This window comes from Cherax quadricarinatus, chromosome 37 (assembly GCF_038502225.1).
Source record: "Cherax quadricarinatus isolate ZL_2023a chromosome 37, ASM3850222v1, whole genome shotgun sequence".
In the NCBI taxonomy this organism is placed as follows: Eukaryota; Metazoa; Arthropoda; class Malacostraca; order Decapoda; family Parastacidae; genus Cherax; species Cherax quadricarinatus.
Window position 1 is genome coordinate 6290377 of NC_091328.1, and position 8892 is coordinate 6299268.

Consider the following 8892-nt stretch of genomic DNA (forward strand, 5'->3'; position numbering starts at 1 on the left):
TTTATTCTCACAAAAAGTAGATTTACTGTTATGCAGACTACTGCATTGGTGTAGAAATGGTATAAATATCAGCGCATTTGTGAAAGAATATTAGACTCGCCAGTTGACGTGTATTGGACGCATAGTATAATTTGTTTACTTTTGAACTTTGGTAAAAATTGAACATTTCTGCTACTTTGAACTCAATTTCAAGGTACTTTTCTTTGTAAAACCAGTCAAAATCATCTCAAATTCTGTAATATGTCTTCCGTTCTATAAAATGAGACCAGGAAAACTAGAATACAACAATAAATACCATACGAAAATACAGTGCAAAGTCGCTGTTTTAACCCATAAACGGTCCAAGCAGATCTACGTTCACATGTGTAGTGCTACAAAAGTAGATCTACGTTTTTTTTACATATTTTCAAATATAACAAAAAAAAAAAGTAGATCAAAATTTTTTACACATTTGAAAATGTAAAAAAACAAAAAGATGATTTACTTTTTTTACATACTTTCAAATGTTGAAAAAACATATACACTGTATATATACGTTTGGACCGTTTACGGGTTAATCCAAAAACACGGTCAAAGTTTTTTTTTCTCATTACGCACTGTGTGCTGCAGGATTTTTTTTTTATACTGGGCACACTGACCACAGACCCATTCTTTCATATGTAGGCCTACCAGCTTTCACTAGATTTGAGGGTGCTAGAATTTAGGCGTACTAGTACGTCAAAAACCCTGGCTAGTAAGCCGTACTAGTACGGCTGAAACCCTGAAAGGGTTAACTTTCTGACAGTAACAGATTTATTATACAACCTTTGATTATACTTCCTTTAGCACTCCTCACTAACCTTACAGCCCCTACCCTGCAGCACTGGATGACCCTGATGGTTTGCCACTTAATTTTGATTATAATAATGTGGCAGCCCTTAGGTGTGTGTGTGTGTGTGTGTGTGAAGGCTTGCACACTCTTGCCCTGTACTTGCTCACCAACTAGCACATTCTAACCATAATTTTTTTTTTTTTTTTTTTTTTTTTTTTTCAACAAGTCGGCCGTCTCCCACCGAGGCAGGGTGACCCAAAAAAGAAAGAAAATCCCCAAAAAGAAAATACTTTCATCATCATTCAACACTTTCACCACACTCGCACATTATCACTGTTTTTGCAGAGGTGCTCAGAATACAACAGTCTAGAAGCATAAACATATAAAGATACACAACATATCCCTCCAAACTGCCAATATCCCAAACCCCTCCTTTAAAGTGCAGGCATTGTACTTCCCATTTCCAGGACTCAAGTCCGACTATATGAAAATAACCGGTTTCCCTGAATCCCTTCACTAAATATTACCCTGCTCACACTCCAACAGATCGTCAGGTCCCAAGTACCATTCGTCTCCATTCACTCCTATCTAACACGCTCACGCACGCTTGCTGGAAGTCCAAGCCCCTTACCCACAAAACCTCCTTTACCCCCTCTCTCCAACCCTTTCGAGGACGACCCCTACCCCGCCTTCCTTCCCCTATAGATTTATATGCTTTCCATGTCATTCTACTGTGATCCATTCTCTCTAAATGACCAAACCACCTCAACAACCCCTCTTCTGCCCTCTGACTAATACTTTTATTAACTCCACACCTTCTCCTAATTTCCACACTCCGAATTTTCTGCATAATATTTACACCACACATTGCCCTTAAACAGGACATCTCCGCTGCCTCCAACCGTCTCCTCGCTGCTGCATTTACCACCCAAGCTTCACACCCATATAAGAGTGTTGGTACTACTATACTTTCATACATTCCCTTCTTTGCCTCCATAGATAACGTTTTTTGACTCCACATATACCTCAACGCACCACTCACCTTTTTTCCCTCATCAATTCTATGATTAACCTCATCCTTCATAAATCCATCCGCCGACACGTCAACTCCCAAGTATCTGAAAACATTCACTTCTTCCATACTCCTCCTCCCCAATTTGATATCCAATTTTTCTTTATCTAAATCATTTGACACCCTCATCACCTTACTCTTTTCTATGTTCACTTTCAACTTTCTACCTTTACACACATTCCCAAACTCATCCACTAACCTTTGCAATTTTTCTTTAGAATCTCCCATAAGCACAGTATCATCAGCAAAAAGTAACTGTGTCAATTCCCATTTTGAATTTGATTCCCCATAATTTAATCCCACCCCTCTCCCAAACACCCTAGCATTTACTTCCTTTACAACCCCATCTATAAATATATTAAACAACCATGGTGACATTACACATCCCTGTCTAAGACCTACTTTTACCGGGAAGTAGTCTCCCTCTCTTCTACACACCCTAACCTGAGCCTCACTATCCTCATAAAAACTCTTTACAGCATTTAATAACTTACCACCTATTCCATATACTTGCAACATCTGCCACATTGCTCCTCTATCCACTCTATCATATGCCTTTTCTAAATCCATAAATGCAATAAAAACTTCCCTATCTTTATCTAAATACTGTTCACATATATGCTTCAACGTAAACACTTGATCTACACATCCCCTACCCACTCTAAAACCTCCTTGCTCATCCTCAATCTTACATTCTGTCTTACCTCTAATTCTTTCAATTATAACCCTACCGTACACTTTTCCTGGTATACTACCTATCCTGTGGGCGGTAGTCAAAAGATTACAGAGGTACATAATTGGTCCAGGGACTGGACTCCAAAGTTTTGATAGCTGAGCAAGTTACAGAGGTAATGAACTCACAATTTACAAAGGTAATGAACTCACAATTTACAAAGGTAATGAACTCACAATTTACAAATGTAATGAACTCCAGGTAAGTCTGGTCACAATCATGACAAGTTACAAAGGTATTTACAGATTACAGAGGTACATAATGGGTCCAGGGACTGGGCCCCCAAAGTTTTGATAGCTGAACTAGGTACAAAGGTAATGAGCTCACAAGTTACAAAGGTAATGAATTCTGTAGAATGGTTACTTACGTTTATACTTTGGCTACAATCATGAACAAATTATAGAGTAATGAGCAATTCACACTTCCACACTAGTGAAGAATAATTTTGGCTGTCTAGCCCATGTGGGTTTAGCACTTAGTTATGATTATAATATCCAGCCCATGCGGGAAAAATAGGGTTATATTTCAGAACTCTAGATTTGCCAGTTTTTTCACTATTGTACTAGGTAAAAATTACTATGGTATGCTTCCCTTACATTCTGGTAGTTTTCTTCTTTGAATGAAACTATGTAAGAGGGGTTGTGGGCTTACTGGGCTGATGTGAATGATTATCTCTGAGTTTATATGAATGTTAAGTTGTGAGTATTTGATAGTTGAACTGAAGTGTTTTTAAATTATTTTATAATGTATTTCAGTACCTTATAGAGCTGACCAATATGCCCAAAATGCTTTGCATCCTATAGGCCTTCAGATTACTTTTTTTTTTTTTTTTTTTTTTTTTTGTATAATTTTAAAATTTCAATTACCTGAAATTTTAAATCTTTCAGACATTCCGACAATAAATATACTCTATTGTGAAGGTTCTTCCTGCTCTGAGTTTTATAGCAGGGCAGTGCTGTATGACCCTGGTGAGTTTAGCACTAGTTGTGATTATAATATAAATGTGTGCCTTATCTGAGCTCTAAGTGGGCCCCTTGGTTTTTTCCTTCAAACCATACAGAGGGTCACCCTCATGAAAATGAATTTAAAAGAAAATTGTAGTATTTACCTCTTAAGGGAGGTTCCCAACTTCAGCAAAGGGCTCTTGATTCAAGGAATTGAACTTTCCTTTCTGTGAATTAAACCTGTTTAAATCTTATTGCCCTAAGTGCTGTATGATCCCTACAAGTTTAGCACTCATTCCCACGAATGGAAGCATGTGTATTCACAAAATTTTATGCAAGATATTTCAGACATGTGAATGGGCCAAGATTAATAGGGGTCAGAAAATTCACTTCGATTATGAAGCAACAGTAAAGAGGCAGTGCCAGGAGCCAAGGCTTGACCCCAATAAACCCATATGGATGGGTACAGTGTTTAACTGTTTGGTTACTTTAGGTTATTATAAATGGTACAGTATAAAATTTACATAGCTTTCATATTATTTTAACTTTTTTGTAAACGAACCTCTTCAAGGGGGGCTCCTTGGTGTGGTGAAGAGGCTCTTGGTCTGAGGAATTAGCCCTGTCGGTCTTCTTCCTCAGACCGAACCTAATTACCCCCCATTCTCCCCTCCCCTATCCCATCCTCCCCATCCTCCCCTTTTTCCATTCCTCCTCCTCCTCCTCACCCCTCCCTTTTGCCCTTCCTCTTTTAGCCTTGATGATTTCTCCCACAGGCGCTAGTTCCTAGGTAGGGGAAAGGACACCAGTCCATCCCATTCGTTGAGGTTTCTTGGCTGTGGCGTGTTTGCCGTGGAATCTGGATTGCCTAGGGATGTCTGATCCCTCTCCGGTATCCCCGGAGTAGCTTTGGGGTGTCTTTTGGGCGACGGTGTATCTTCTGGAAGCCACCTTCGATTCCGGGGTGGTGGCTGAAGGAGGTATGCTTTGTGGCGGATATCCGCCGCTTCTTTTGTCCACCGAGGTAGCTCGGCAGATGTGAGGTTGCTATCCCAGATTGCTGGTTTACTGGCATGAAGGGTAGGTATGGCACGGGTTCCATGCTGCATCTGCGCTACTACGTGTGTTTGAGTCCTCTTGGGCGCGGAGGGAGATTTGGCCCTTTCATTCCTCTAGGAACTATCCCTCCCCGGTCCCCCTTTTTTTTTCTTTTTTTTATTTTTATTTTCTTTTCTTCTTTCTTTTTTTTTCTTAAAAACAAAAAGAAAGAAGTAACCTAACCATGGCAGCCCTAGTCCATGAACCTGGTACCCCCGGGCCCCTTCTTGATACCGCACCCCGTTCTGACCCCGCCTCGTCTTTGGACCACTCTTCAGACATTCCTCATGCCTCTGTACCTATTGCCGGTGCTGTTTCCTCACCCGCTTCAGGTACTGAGGCCTCGACTGACTCCTTCGACTTATCAGACCTTCGCTCTCCTCTGACTATGCTTCCGGCCTCTCCCTCTACGGTGCGGCAATTTTCAAATCGCCGACCCGTTCCACGTCGGACCAACTCTGGTCCCACGCCTAAACGTCAACGACAATTACCTGCTGATGATACTTCTCCACCTTCACCTTCTCGTTCTTCTCAGAAACGATCAACACGTCCTTCACTACCTTTCCACGCTCAGTTTCAGACTGAACAGTGGACTAAATTCTTCACTTTACGACCAACTTCCTCTACTGCCTATCTTTCTGACCATAGTATTGGCAAGGCACTCCTATGCCATGTTGGTAAAGATATTTCTTTTCATGCTCTTAAGAGCGGTACGCGCATCATTACCGTACAGAATGCTACCCAGGCTCATGAGCTCTCTCGTCTTTCCCATATCGATACTGTTCCTGTCACTCTTGAAAAACATCATTCCCTCAATTCTTGTAGTGGTACCGTCATTCTGCCCCATACCATAGTTCAACAAAATTTCCAGACATGTGGCACCGACATTCTAGAACAGCTGGAACTCCAAGATCTCCCAATCCTCAAGGTAGACACTTACGTTCTTCCTGCCCGTGGGCGGAGACGATACCCTAGCAATGTGGCTCGTTTAACTTTTGACAGCCGAGAACTCCCATCCTCAGTTTATATAGCAGGACATCGGTTACAAGTTCGAAAGGTGATCCCTACACCACAACAGTGTAGAAATTGCTGGCGATTTGGCCATCCAGCGAAATATTGCAGATCTATCGCCGAATGCCCAGTCTGTGGTGCCGATGACCATTCTAATACGTCTTGCAATCGATCTCCCTCTTGCCTTAACTGTCATGAGGCTCACCCTTCGTACTCTCGCCGTTGTCAGGTCTACTTAAACGAGCGGGAAATCCGTTACCTCAAAGAGACAGAAGGTCTCCCTTATGCCATGGCAGTTTCTCATCTCCGCCTCCAAGGGAGACTCCCACGTGTTTCTTATTCCCGTGTTTCAAAACGTCCCCCCACTTCTGGTATCCCATCTTCTACACCCACCTCTGTGGTTACCTCTCCCATAATCACTCCTGTATCTAATCCTTTTGCTGTCCTCGGCTCAGACGTCCCTACTTCAACGCCTCAGTCTAATCTCGCTTCTTCGAGTTCTCTCTCACAAGCCTCAGTATCGACGAGACCTCGTATGACACCTCCTCCCAATCGTCCCTCTACTTCTCAAAAGTCAAAAAAAGGTCCGGTAACACCTCCTACCCATCTTCCACCTCCTCATTTTACCCTCCCTGTCTCTGTCCCTAGTTCTTCCCCTCTCACTGGCTCAGTTACAAGTGCAGAGGTTCACCCTCCTCCTCGTAATGTACCTTCCTCCCCTGTTCCCTCCCAAGTTTCTTCCTCTTCTGCCACCTCCCAGGTTCCTGCCTCTTCTGTCCCCTGCCACGCTTCTCCAGTTCCCTCCACCCTTTCGCCCCCCCCTACCTTGGTACAGTCCAATACAGTTCCAATCTTTACTCATCCTCCCCCCCCCTACCATTCCCAATATTGTCTCCCATACGACATCTCTGAATTCTGAAACACTTGAAGCAATCTCTGAATATATTGCAGAGACCAAACCATCAATGGACACTGATCCACCTTCCGCTCTTTCTCTCTCCTCTGCTCCATCTGCGCAACTCCTTTCTTCACAGCGCACCGTTCCTTCGCTGCTTGAACATTTTCCACTGCCTCCGCATGTGGACTTTTCTAACCCTTCTAGTCCGTAGGAACCCTTACCTGCGGATTTCAAGTATCTTTATCATTGCCAATCATGGCCTATTTACAGTGGAATATACGCGGCCTCAGGGGTAATCGGGGTGAGCTTCAGATGTTACTCTCCCAGTTTGCCCCTGTTGGTGTTTGCTTACAGGAACCAAAATTACACTCTGCTGTTATTTCTCACATCTCAGGCTATAATTTATTGTATTCTTCAGATCCTTTTCCTGATGGGACCTTTAATGAAAGTGCCCTTCTTCTCCGCACTGATATTCCGTACCATCAGCTATTTGTTCATACTTCGCTGCATTACACAGCAGCCCGTATCCACTTACATAGGTGGTATACGCTCTGTTCTTTATATCTCTCTCCTTCTCGGGCATTATCTATTCCGGATTTTGCCTTCCTTGTTTCGTCATTACCGCCACCGATTCTGTTACTTGGTGATTTTAATGCCCACCATTTCCTCTGGGGGGGGTCTCACTGTGATTCCCGTGGAATTCAGTTAGAGGCTTTTCTTGCCACCCACCCCCTCCATGTTTTAAATACAGGTACTCACACCCATTTTGATCCTCGGACTCATACTCTCTCTTGCATCGATCTCTCAGTCTGCTCTTCCTCCGCCGCATTAGACTTCACTTGGTCTGTTCTCCCGGACTTACATGACAGTGATCATTTCCCAATCATTCTTACTTCCCCTTCATATTCGCCACCTCTTCGCACCCCACGCTGGCAATTTAATCGGGCAAATTGGAACCTTTACTCACACCTAACTGTTTTTAAAGAGGTTCCTTCTTCGTCCTCCATCGATGAGCTTTTACACCTCTTCTCGTCCTCCGTTTTCACCGCAGCTTCTCATTCTATACCCCAAACTTCGGGCAGGCATTCTCAGAAATGCGTGCCTTGGTGGTCTCCTGCTTGTGCTCGTGCAGTACGTTTGAAACGCGCTGCATGGGGCAGGTACCGGTACAATAGAACCACAGAGCGACTCCTTGATTTTAAACAGAAGCGTGCGATCGCTCGCCGTGTCATCCGTGACGCTAAACGCACTTGCTGGCGAGATTATGTCTCCACCATCACCTCTGCTTCCTCTATGAGTGCAGTCTGGAAAAAAGTACGAAAACTGAGTGGTAAATATTCTCCTGACCTGGCTCCTGTTCTGCGGGTTGCCGGTGTTGATATAGCAAACCCACTAGATGTTGCCAATGAAATTGGCAATCATCTGGTCCGTATTTCTCAGGGACTCCATCTATGCCCCTCATTTCTTTCCTCAAAGTCTGCCAGAGAGTTAGCACCCTTGGACTTTTCTTCTCTCAGAGAAGAACAGTATAATGTGCCTTTTACACTTCAAGAACTGGAGGCAACACTCTCAGCTTGTCGATCATCGGCAGCTGGGCCCGACGACATTCATATTCGTATGCTACAACATTTACATCAGTCAGCCCTTGCAGTCCTATTACGCCTTTACAATCTTATTTGGTCACAAGGAGTTCTTCCACAGCTGTGGAAATCCGCCATTGTTCTCCCTTTCCGCAAACCAGGCACTACGGGACATGAAACCTCCCACTATCGTCCCATTGCTCTTACCAGTGCAGTTTGCAAAGTAATGGAACGTCTAGTAAATAGACGTTTAGTGTGGTATTTAGAGACACACAACAGTCTCTCCACTCGTCAATATGGCTTTCGTAAGGGACGTTCTACCATAGACCCCTTACTGCGCTTGGATACGTATGTTCGTAATGCCTTTGCGAATAACCACTCAGTTATTGCCATATTTTTTGACCTTGAGAAGGCATATGACACAACTTGGAGGTATAATATTTTAGCCCAAGCCCACTCCTTAGGCCTTCGAGGCAATCTACCATCCTTCCTTAAGAACTTTTTAACTGACAGGCATTTCCGTGTTCGGGTTAATAATGTGCTCTCCCCGGACTTTATCCAAGCTGAAGGTGTCCCCCAGGGATGTGTTCTGAGCACAACACTTTTTCTCCTTGCTATTAATGATTTGGCCTCTAGTCTTCCATCAAATATTTGGTCATCACTCTATGTTGATGACTTCGCTATTGCCTGTGCAGGCGCTGACTGTCACCTCCTTACAGTTTCTCTCCAGCATGCAGTCGACCGTGTT